The sequence below is a fragment of the Aphelocoma coerulescens genome, chromosome 6 (genome assembly GCF_041296385.1).
Source record: "Aphelocoma coerulescens isolate FSJ_1873_10779 chromosome 6, UR_Acoe_1.0, whole genome shotgun sequence".
Taxonomy (NCBI): Eukaryota; Metazoa; Chordata; class Aves; order Passeriformes; family Corvidae; genus Aphelocoma; species Aphelocoma coerulescens.
Genome location: NC_091020.1, coordinates 7,388,613 through 7,401,206, shown reverse-complemented (window position 1 = coordinate 7,401,206; position 12,594 = coordinate 7,388,613).

Below are 12,594 nucleotides of genomic sequence, written 5' to 3'. Positions count from 1 at the left end.
ATAGGACACAGACAGGGAAGAAGAGAACCCTAAGCACGTGATATTGGAGGATTTTCCAAAACTGAAGATAAATTGGGATCAAAGGGAGATGGGCAAGGCAAGTGGTCAGTATTGAAGCACAAGACTAGAAACGGGCACTCAGGTAATGCTTCTTCCTTTAGGGATATAATCTTCTCTTACTGAACACACCACATCTTTCAAGATTCTACATATTAATCTCCCCATATATATCCTGCTGTGTCCTCCATTATGAAGCTATCTATTATATTGTCCCTTCAGTCATATTTAATTGACTTTGCCAAATTAATCACGAAAAGCATAATCTTCTTACATATTTTATATTCTGTTATACAGTCTTAAAGTATCAATCATTGTTATCCATATATAAATAAAAGTTAAAAATTCTAAAATGAGAACTTGAATCTTTTCCTTTGAGTTGGAGAGATCTGCTTTGTCCTGCCTTTCTACTAAATAACTTATATGTATTTTGGTTTATTTTTGGTTTACTTCAAAAGCAAATGTTTTCTTGTGAAAAGGACATGGCTACATCCTAGTGATTCTAGGTATGTAAATTTTGTGTGTGGTGGGTTTTTTTAGATGTTTCACTGATTCCTGTAAGTTTCTTATCACCAGACATTCTCTGGTTTCCTGATTACCACATTCAGCAGAGAAAAATTTCCACTGAACCAGAATATTTCATCACTCTTCCACATATTTCATCTGTGGCTCTTCTATCTGTAGCAGGTAGATTTAGTAAGTGCAACTATCTGAAGTTGTCTAAAATTAACTAAGATTTACTTGTTACACATACAAGACTTCCTTCTAGATTTGGAAGTAACAGTGTCATCCAAAAGGTGTCTTTGGGCGTCGTTTGGAAAGAGAAAAGTTTCCTGAAGGTAGCCAAGGGCAGTTTTTCATGTTTGGCAATCAGTCGCCATCACTTGCCAGAGGTAGAATCTTCGCGCTCTATTCACAGGAAGCTTTACCTACAGCACTACTCACAAAACCTCCCCAGGGAATGTTTGATGAACTGGTTGCAATATAGTTCCTCTGCTTTTTGAAGATTTCTTGCGGAAGACCAAGAAACAATATTGCTAATTACTTAACTGTTTGACTGGTCATGGCAAGCTGATGTTGCAACATGCCCAAATTCCCAGACGAGCTTCCTGCCTGCCACTTTGTTTGTGTGCCCGATTTTTGGTGTTCAGTGACACTGTCTGACAATGCTTCCCAGAAGTGCCTGGGAGTCACAGTGCTTCTATAGGGGCAGCTCAAGCCACGTGAAGACAAGTGCTTGGCCACCTCAGCATTCGGGGGCACGAGCAGTGGCTTCCAATATCAGCTTTTCTCTCCTCCTATTGGGCAGAATCTCTATCCTTGATTTTCTGGCCCAGACACCATTTTCAGCTCGGTGGTGCCCCGTTCTACTGCTGTGCCAGGACTGTTAGCACTGCTCTTAGCCACTGCCTCAGCAGAAGGAAGCCATCACATTTTAACTGGCCTGGTTATGCTTGCAATTTTGCTTTCTTTTCTTGCCCACTGCTGAGGAAGACTTTGTAGCTCAGCACAGTCACGGATGCCCTACCACATCTTTGGCATTCAATTTCCTGTTTGCTTGTGTGTCACTGACTTGTCATTGCATCTGATGCTAATCTGAGCTTGACAAGTAATTTAATTTTGTTGTTTTGAACTGCTTTCATGTCACATATATGCTATCTCATCCTCATGAGTCACCACTGCCTGCCGCCTGAAAATAATGTACTTCTCAGTGTAATGATTTCTTCTGCTACAATTACTCTACTTTGCTACTCTGAGGGCTATCTTCAATTATGCTGTTTTTCTCTGCTGGACCCAGGTTCCAACTTTCATGCATTATTTGTCTGTATTTGTACTTTTACAAAGAAAATAAGTCCTGCAGCAGCATTTTCATCCTCATCCTGCAGCATCTTGTGAAATTCCTGTCTGCCACATTTACTTTGTGCTTGCTGTCCCCATTGTCTTTGTCTACAGCTTAAGTACATTGCCTTCATCTGGAGCTTCTCAGGACCTTTAGCATGATTTTTGTTTGTTTTAAAGCCACGTTCATGAATTTTTCATCCTTGTTACAACTTTCCATTAATTATCTTAACTTTGATGATGACATAATCGTGTAAAGCAGCCACCCCACCCTGAGTAAGGAGCACAGTGCTCTATTTTTCATTTGTGGATTACGACAGTTCAAAAGGTACCTCTTGTATATATTTACATAGGACTGCATATTTTGTCCCAATTTTTCTGCTATGAGGCTATTTGAACATAATATCTTTCTAATATGAAGACATTTACAGAAAGCTTCCTGAATTTTGTAAAGCTTTTCCCAGCTTACTGCGTGTGAATTGCATGCTGACTTTAATCCGTCTCAACTAGCAAACTATTCTTATTCCTTCTGCTTCTCCCAATCCACCAGCAGTTCATGGTGCTTGTGGTTTGTGCTTCTCACTTAGCTATCTGGGTCTGACCTACAACATGCTGCCTGTATGAATTTTTATTTATAAGTTTTGTCAAATTACCCTTTTTTAATTTCACAGGCCTCTTTTGGGAGACAAATCACTGCTAAAAAGAGCATTTGCTGTGCTGCAGCAGAAAGTTTGCTACAAGAAAAGGGTTTTAGCAATATTTCAAAGAATGTTTTGCTTTTCTTCTCCTGTTTGTTATAAAATCCCCCAAAGTGGCAGCAACTGCAAGAGTATTAGTACACAAGTAAAAATTCGGATGTTTTCAAATCACAGCCGAAGCAACATTACCGTAAGTTTGAGCACTCACACCCCTAATCCACACAATTCTAAGCAAACAATTCCCACTGCTGAACTAGGTATTTGTAAAGGTTTAAAGACGGTAAATTGCAATTTTAGGGAGTTTGTCCACGTGGCAGCTCTCCCTGCTGTGGGTAGGTGACCTGCGAGCGATGTGGCACCACGTGAGCATGCCCTGCTCTGAGCAGCCACAGCAGCCCAGGGGACAGCACAGAGGATCTGGCAGGATCCCTCAGCACCCACGGCAAGCAAGCTTTTGACTCACACTCACCATCCCTGGAGTACAACTCAGGCACTCGTGGAGATAAACAGAAATGTATTCTTAGCTCCGGGCACGAGTTCCGTACAAGCCGTCCCAACCTTACAGAGATTTCGGGGGTTAGGAATTCCCGCCTCATCTCTGCACCCCTCAGAGTTCCTGAGGATGCTGAAAATGTGAATGAAAACAGAACCACATCAAGCAGGGAGGAGTATTAATCTAAAATGTATATTAAGTCTTCAGGGCATAAGCATTTGATAATGAAGACTATGGCACTGAACCAGCCCAAAACTTGAGCTATATCACTTTGTATCTATGTTTGTGGTGCCTTTTCAACTCCTGCTCCCTAAATTATATTAGCTTGTGACTCAGATAAAAGGAGGTAACAGACACATTTTAACACAAAAGGAGATGGCCTAAACTTCATGTAGCAGTACTTGAGAAAATCCAGTACCATTTACCCTCTACAGACTAATGGAGACATAAATCGGGACCTATTTTAAAGAAGCAAATGTGCCACACTGATAAGCCCATTCACTGACTATAATCCTTATCACCCAAATACATATGGTGTGAGCTGAGACAAGACCACTCTCCTGCACTTGTGTATAATTTCGTGTTGAAAAAAATAAAATCACATCACACGGTAGCCATGGTTACCCATAGAAGATAAGAGCAGCGTTTTTCATCCAACAATGTCAGAAATGTGCATAAATTCAGGATCTGCACTTGATGTTTTTTCAGGCCTCCCCATCTGCACATTTATTTTCTGCTGCCTGTGTATATCCTTTGACATACTAGGATTCTGGGTATTTCAAGAAACAGTCCTTTTTTGCTCTCCTTAATCTAAAAAGCAGTTTTCAGTTATCCCTAAAGCAAAAATTAATCCAAATCTGTTCTGGAAATCAGAATCTAAGGCTTACAGAAAACCTTTTAAAACAATTGCCATGCTGATAGTAAGTGTCAAATGTTAAATGGAGCCAGCTATTTACTGAACAGAACTCTACTGTCGTCTTACCAACTGGTATAACAGTGCTTTCTGTTATCTTCATGTTATTAAAAAAAAACCCCAAAACAACAAAACAAACAAAAAAGCTGCACCTAAAAAAACCCCCAACTGCACAAACAATGCTAAAAGAAGACATTAACTTATTTCTTCTACCAAAATCATGTTGTTCTGGTTCATGCTATTTAGTAAAGCTCTATGTTGTTTCATGGCTTAAGTCTTCATAAAAGTAAAATACAAAAAAAAGAAAAAAATAATTTGTGAAATATTAAAACCAGATTAGCCTACTGCAAATTTTATAAAAACAAAAAATGTGATTATCTAGTCCAAGCAGTGCTGCCTTAATTTTGGGTGCCATTTGCAGACCTGGGGGACAGATCATATTCTTCTCATGCATTTGTTCTGTAGGGCTCTTCCCTTTAAAACAAAATAATCTAATTCACCAAAAGCAGAAACTTCCTGCAATTACCATTCTAAGGACACACAGGTTAGAGAGTTTGTACCAAAGAAATGTTAAATAAGATTTTTTAAAAGGTTAAAAACCTCACCTGCCAGGGAGATCCACTACCAGCTCACCCCAACCAGCTCTCCAATTATATTACTGAGATCACCACCTTCAAATTAAGCTCCCTGCGTTTCTAAGGATCTCTCATGAAAACACGATTCTCAGGATTTAAAGAAAACAAAACAAAACAAACAATAAAACCAGGCAGCCCAGTACTCACCGGCCACCTGAAAGGTACTGGCACTCCTCTCCCTGTGGGCATTGACGTGCCAGGGTCACACACACACACGCCCATGGAGAGGGATACAAAACACAGAACAAACTACTCTGCCAATAGCAGGAAGAATCTCCTGATCCCCACTTCAGGTTGGCCATGCACTGCCATAGGTGAGTATGTTCTCGGATCCCTGGTGACAGTGAACATAATATATTTAGCAGCTGAACAATTTAAAAATGTTTGAAAGACTTGGTAATTTAAATGCTTCAAGGGGATCTTTATTAAATATACAGTATCCCATGCCTAGATCAGACAGCAGCAGCAGAGAACAAAAGGAAGCCCTTGCCTGAATGGAGAATTCTTAGGAGTGAAAAAGCAGATAGTTTCATACCTTCTCTAAACCTGACTGAATGACCACCAGTATTGGTGGGGTTTAGAAGGAAAGAAATCCCACACAAATAAAACAAAGCTGTTTCAGTGAGACGTATGGACATAAACCAGCATTTGGTTTGGCCCAGGGTGGCAGGGTGCAATGAGGAGAGAAAGTCTACAGCCAGTATTATTTGCCAAAGAAAAAGAGAGACCCACAGGAGCAGCAAAATCCATCAGTGAGGTGCCCCACACACCGCTGGGAGCCCAGCACACAAGGGTGCCTTGAAGGACATCCTACTGCCGTGCTTTGCAGAGGAGAAGGGTGTTGCTCTCACTTCTGTAGGACTGAAGATGCAAGCTGTGGATGTTCTGGAAGCCAGAGAATGAAATTCTGGCTTAGGTAAGATTTCACCTCAGAGTTTTACCTCCAGGAAAGAAATGATGGCTGTAGCACAGGGCTGCTCCCCTAGATATAGTGATATTTTCACAAAATATTAATTTCTACATCCTTTTGTGTGTCCCTCTGTTTGTAAAAGACCCTAAATTCTTCCTACACTAACATTCAAGTATATATTGTTTTATTAGGCCTACTAAAGAAAAAGATTATTTTCTAAGAAGTCAAAATAAAGAATCTTAAAAAAGAAAAATTTTCCATGTTTTAAACCTGCTGCAAAAAAAGCACGTGTTTTAAAGACACCTACTTTAGTTTTAAACTGGAGTCATCATTGCTGGAAGAGAAATCCATTGGACCTATAACAACTCCTGCACAACATTCATTCTCCATCTCACAGCTGTGAAAGTGAGCCTCATTCAGCCTGTGGAATTTGTTTTCACTGAGCAGATTTTGGTGAGAGACAAAACTTTGTAATTTTTTTTTTTTTTAAATCAAGATATTCATAGTCTAAGCTTAAATTCAGATAGTGGCATTCATATCTATCAATATAAACGATGCAGATAAAGATGGGATGGATAAGTATGAGTTAACATACCTGTTTCAAATGGCTATTCACCCATTTTCTGCACAGAAGAAATCAGGACAGGAAAATTTATGTAATAATTGCTACATAAAATAGCTTGATGTTAAAGATGATGTCAGAATGTGGAACAAAGTGTTCAGAATAATTTCTCACACACACCACCAATTGCCTTAGTCTCTCTTTAATGGAGAACATACTCCATTTTTGAAAATATCAACTTAAATGTCTGCAAAGATCTCCTGTCTACTTAAAGATGTCAGATATCTTTAATTTAATTTATATTGTGGTATTTTTTCCCCCCAATAATAAGACTTTTAAAATATTGTCTGTATAAATTAACACTTTGGATACTTAGGAAAGTTATTATTTGTATTGTGCTGATCTCTACAGCGCTCTGACAGGTCTGTACTGAAAATCATGCAGGAGACAGAAAAAAAACAGCTTATTGAGGTGTTGGTAGACCAGGACTCTTTAAGCTTAAGCTCCTCTCTGTAAGATGCCAGAGGGATAAAAAACCAAAACTATTTGTACTTCTTGAAAGCTGACTAATGTTATTTATTAATGTAACAATAGCATTATGCTACTGGAATCTAACAAAGGGGATCTAAAGTGAAACAAGGGTAGAACAAATGCTATTTTTCTTTCAGGTATAGTTCTCTAAGAGATGAGTCAAATAATTAGCTGGTCTGCTTTCTGAGAGAACAAAAGGCTCTTTATTGACTCTGGATAGAAGCTGCTGCCCAAGTCTCAGTGGTGTGTACACACAACAAGGAGGGCTGGAACAGCTGCCAGGGGCTTTGACATGATACACTGCAGAGTAAAACTTCTAAAGCTGGAACAATATCTTAACATGATCCTCACCCAACGTACGTTGTGTGAGCTGAACAAGCAACTTCTGTAAGGCAGCAGTGTACAGCAACTGGAGAGCAGCAAAAATACCAGCAGAACTGTCTGCTCCACAACCAAATCCTGACTGGAAGAGGAGAGAAAGAGAACTTCTGAAATCCCACTATAATAAGCATATTTCCTTCAGTTTTGTCCTGTAGAAAGTTTTAGTAAACTAGCTCTATAACTGGAGTAGTTTGAAGCTTCTGTCCCTGCTACAAAGCACATTAGCCAACATTACAGCCCTGAAAATATCTCTCTTCAGGAGCCTTTGGCAAAACACACTCAATAGTAATAATAATAATAATAATAGTATAACACTGGCCTTCAAAAATACAAATCACAGAAGTTTCTTTACATCAGCATCTCCAAGACTGCAGTTTTCAGACACGTATTGAAAGCATCAGGTGCTTCAGCTGTGACTCATTGCTATACATCAGGGTTACTGCTTGTCAAACTTTATTTGTCAGAATCTGCAAATACAATAGCCACAGTACAATCAAAATGTTAAGCAGGAATGAGTCATGATAATGTCAGAGAGTGACCTCAGGTTTTTTTCTCTTCAATGGGTCATATATGTGGTGAGCCTGGTTTTTATCATGGAAAATTATTTCTGGATAATTTGTTTATTCAGAAATAACATCCTCATCCAGAATGACTGAATTGGGAATGGAATGCCTGAAGATTTAAGACACAGAGTAGTACTTGAAAGCTAAAAATAATGATTGGTCAAATATCTTAACAGCGTAGTACTGTGTGCTGAGATCCTGCTCCCCCAGCAGGGTTGTGCTGGGTTGGCTCTTGGGTGTGGCCCGGAGGAACACCTGGGCACTCAGAAAAACAGAGCGAGCCGGTGTTGAAGCAATTCCTCAGTGCAATGTCAGCATAACTATCCTCCTGCAGCTGTAAATTAAACACAAGACAAGGTCCTGACCATCTGTGATCCCACAGTACCTGCATGCCAGTTTCAGTAACGAAGACAAATTCCATCTGAGGAAAATCCAGCTTGTTTTTTATACATATTCACTGAAGTTTCATTAAAGTATAATAATCTTCTTCCCTCCTTGCTTGAGGTTAACACGTTCAGTGCCACAGGGAGTGACAGCAGTTGTTACATTTTTGTGGTGAGGTCACTGCTATACATAGCTCCCAATCAGGGTGCACAGCACCCAGTCCAAGGATAACACAAGTACAAGGTGTTACAATAATTCCATTTCCAAAGGAGTACCACAGAAAACCAGCACGACAATGATTTAGCAATTTTCTTCTTGACTCTGTCACAGAAGAATCATTCTATAATTATTCAGTTTTACAGATCTCTTCTGACACTTGTCTAGAACTTTTTCTGTTTAAATTGGATACCTACAAATAAAATGCTAGAAACCACCCTCTCTCTCAACACCATGCACAAATAATCAACTATAGGACAGTTTGCAGAGAATTAAGGAGTTAGAAATACAGCATAGCAATCATGTACAGAACTCACCCCAATAAACTTACAGGGAGCAACTAGAAACACAGAAATCCACTTTTTTTTTTCTTCTAAGAACCACAGTGTTTTTCTACTGCATCAGAAGGCCTTAAATACCTCAGGGCTCAGAAATACACGGGGCTACAAAACAAAAGAGAAAGTTGAAAGGTTGCCAAAGGTTTTATATATCAAGAGCAAGAACACCCCAAAACCACTCAGACCAAGCCTCACTGGCAAAGAACTGCAGTCACCCAGTTCCAGTTGGCACAAAGACATCAGAGTTCAGCATTTATAAATTGCCAGACTGGATTGACAGTAGTGGGAAATGTACAATGACAGCAGAAACTCTAAACCAGAGGGTTTTTTGCAAAACACAAACCAAATATACATACAGAAACATCTGCTTTAATGTAAAACTACAAATAAAGCACAGTTCCCTATTAAAATGCCCTGACTTATATGAAGAATATCATTCATCCCATCCCACAACTCCAGGGCACTGTGGGGAAAAGGATAGGTTTTTAATGTATAGTCTAAAATGTTTGCATCTAATTGCCTACATTAAAGTTATATCCAAACAATTTGTACTTTCAAAGGGAGGTAATCAGTGAAATGTTGTTTCACTACCTCGATTAAATAACCCAGAGAGGCCACATTCACATGCTCTAACAAACATTGCTTTGTTGATTCTTTTTCAGTTTATTTGTCTGCAATAATTAAGGTGCTTTGTCTAAGCCACTCAGCCCAGGAATTACATGGAGTTATGTTCTATAGGCTAAATAAAGGACATTGGCTCTGATCTGCTGGCAAATTTTAAGAGTGGATCATCCTGACCCAATTAACTTGTCCTGTTAGACTGATTGTTTTTGCTGAGAGATGCAGACAAGAATAGCTTAAAGCCAGGCTGCACAAAGCAACATGTGCTGGCATCCTTAGCAGTAAGGATTAAGAAGAAATGCAGAAAGCTTTGTGTATTTTATATGTCCCTTAAGGTCACGAAGGGAATGTCCCACTCAGCCACCTAAATGGTAGAAATTACAATAGGCAAAGCCCAGGCTGTATTTAGTTTTGCAGTTCCGCAGCAAATGAGCTTGTCCATCTTCCTTCTGCCAATAGCAAGCGGGTGAGTCACACACAGCAGATTTGTGTTACAGTGATGGATGTGACAAAGGGAGGCGGCTACACAGCCCATTGTGTGCAGCACAACACCCTGAAGTTACAGCTGAAACACGTCTACAGGAATATATCCATATATACTGGAGATATTTGAAATACATATGCATAGAACGTAGCAGTGACTGGCATGAAAGCAACCCTGGGGTCTTCTTTACCCCGTGTGTGCATATTCGAGAGGGATCTGCTGTGTATTGCCAAAGTTTGGTTGACAAGGAGAGTTTTCTCCTGCAGATACCTTTCAGTCTAAACTGTGTGAGTGTGAGCAAGAGAAGAGTCATGACAAGGGCAGCTGAATGGGCTTAAAACGTAACCTCCTGCAATACCAAAGGGAAAAATAAAATCCTTGGACAGCTTCTCAACTGCTACAGAGTTATCTTTGATCCACTGCCGGCACCAGGCTTGCGCTGATTTTAAGCTCACACATCTCCTGAAGCTCCTGCTCTCAGGCCAAGTGCGGGGATCACTGCCGTAGGAGACGCTGCCGAGGGAAGCGCAGCGCCCAGCGCCCAGCTCGGGGCACTGCCCGCACAGGACAGCGGCAGGGGCCGGGGATGCTCGGTCAGACCTGAAGGGAAGCTGCAGGGTAGCCCCGGGCTGCAGTCGCGCCTCACGAACCAGAGGCCAGGCTGGTCCTGCCTCCACCTTGCGCTCGCCCCGGGGCTGACGGCCCGAGCGGCCGCCCTCGCCCACGCTGCGGCCTCAGAGCCAGGGATTTAATAAACCTCGCTCCGGCAGCGCTGTGGGGGATCCTGGGCGAGGAGAGCTCGCTCCTTCTCCAGATGGACGGGGCACCTGTGCCCAGGGGCGGCAGCGGAGTCTCTCTGAGGAGAGGCAAGGGCTGCCTCAGGTGGGGATGGCTATTCCCGGCGATTCCAGCAGGTTCTGCAGCATCCCAACCCCTGGAGCCCCTGAGCGCGTGGGAGGTGCCTCAGGGGAGCAGAGGCAGAGGAGAGAAAGGGCCAGCAGGGAGAGGCAGAGGAGCTGGGAACAAAGGAAGGAGGCCAAGGCGGGGAGAAGGAGGCACGGCCCACCCATCCCTGCCACTTCAGGTACTGTTGCGAGAGCCATTGCAGGGAGATGAGAATAAATTCTGCCTCTATCCATTTTGAATCCATGCTTTTTCAAAGGCAAGCAGCATATGCCATTTGTACCTTAGATTTTTCAAATAATTTCTGAGCACAAATGGAGCACAATGGCATCTCTGAGGGAGGAACTCTGCTTTCTGAAATAGAAGTCTGTTTTTAAGAGTGAGAAAAGCTCTTTGTGAATTCATACTCACAGAGGAGACCTGAAGCTCTAGAGAACTAAAATGATAAAGCCAAATCCTGCCAATAAACATACCTTCTTCAACATGATAAAAACAGGGATGGAATTAGCTGAATATTTAAAGCAAAAGCATATATTTGAGTAAGATAATAACTCTGAGGTGGTGAACATTTAAATTTCCCTTGTTCTTTTTTCCCTGAAGAGCAACCTTTCCAACACACACGCCACACAACTTTTATTTCCAGAGTAATAAAGCACTGAAGACAGTCAAAAGCCTTTGGGAAATTTCCATTAATGATACACCTTGTTAATGTCTCAATTCAGATCGTACACACCTGGCAAAATTATAGCAGTGAAGGTATTTCTTTGACAAAATAGTTTACCAAACCATGTAGTGAACTCTGTCACTTGAAACTTCTAATGAAAGTTAAGACTTTATAACAATGCTGTTGCCATTTAACCAGCCATATGGTACAGCTGTTATGTTCTATTCTGTAGAGAAATCAAGACAGGTTGAATACAACAATCTCTGACTGGTTTTCTTAATCTTATGTAAAAATGCCACACCTATTTTCCAACATGGGGAGCTGAACTACAGATTTTACAATGATAATAGATGTCCTTTTACTGTCGCCTTCTTTCTCACTTTCTGCTGTGAACCGCTGCCCTTTTGGCTTTTAACCTTAGACATCTTTCCATGTCAGGTTTAAAGGTTCAGTGGCCATCCCTCCACCCCAGGAAAGCTGTGTAATTTATGATGAAAAGCACAAATCGACTTCTCAACACCCTGGAAAGCCCAGCAGTATTCTTTTGGGAGGATTTAAGCCTCAGCATTCATAAACATTGATCCCTTCAGTAAAGATTCATTGCACTGCACCTTTTTGGCAAAAGGGCTGTTTTCACATTCACTGCATTTACACCTTTTTGCAAATGAACCCTTTACAGTATTTATAACTCATTCCCAAAGCTGAGGGAATATCAGAAAACACAATATTCCTTCTAGCTTTGTATAAACCTTGTGTCCTGTATGAGAGCCCTCCAAACCTCACTGTACATCTTGCCCATTACACCTTAGTAGTAGCACCAACACTGTTACAGCAGTCTAAACACCCCATGGCTTCTTCCTCTGGAGTTTTCCCCTGTGTCTGACCAGGAGATTAATTTTAGTAGCCCAAAAGCAGAGCCACCAACAAGCATGTTTCCAGCATCTTCTTGCAAAGGACTTCCTCTTGGTAAAAGGTCAGTAAAGGGAGTTATGCCTCTTCCATGGCTATTGATTCCCATGTTTTGCTGCTCTTTCTAATAAGAATTAAGAATTATTGCTGTCATGAAAACAGGGCCTTAAAGGAACAATTCCTTGAACTTACATTTTTCTAGCTAAGCTAGAGCGCACTACTGGAATAACAATAACACATACAAACCACTGTAATACTAAAAATAAAACATCTGTAAGGATATGCCTCCTCCACCTAATTGCAAACAAGATTAGACAGTGTATAATCAATATAGAATTGTGTTAGCCACAGAAGCTATTTTCTACCAGTATTACCTAAATGCAAATGCACATTTCATTTTAAAATCATTGTATTTTTATGTCACCACCATGGAAAATGCTATGCCATCATTATAAAATTAAATTATTCTCACAGTCAGAAGCGATGGAAGACA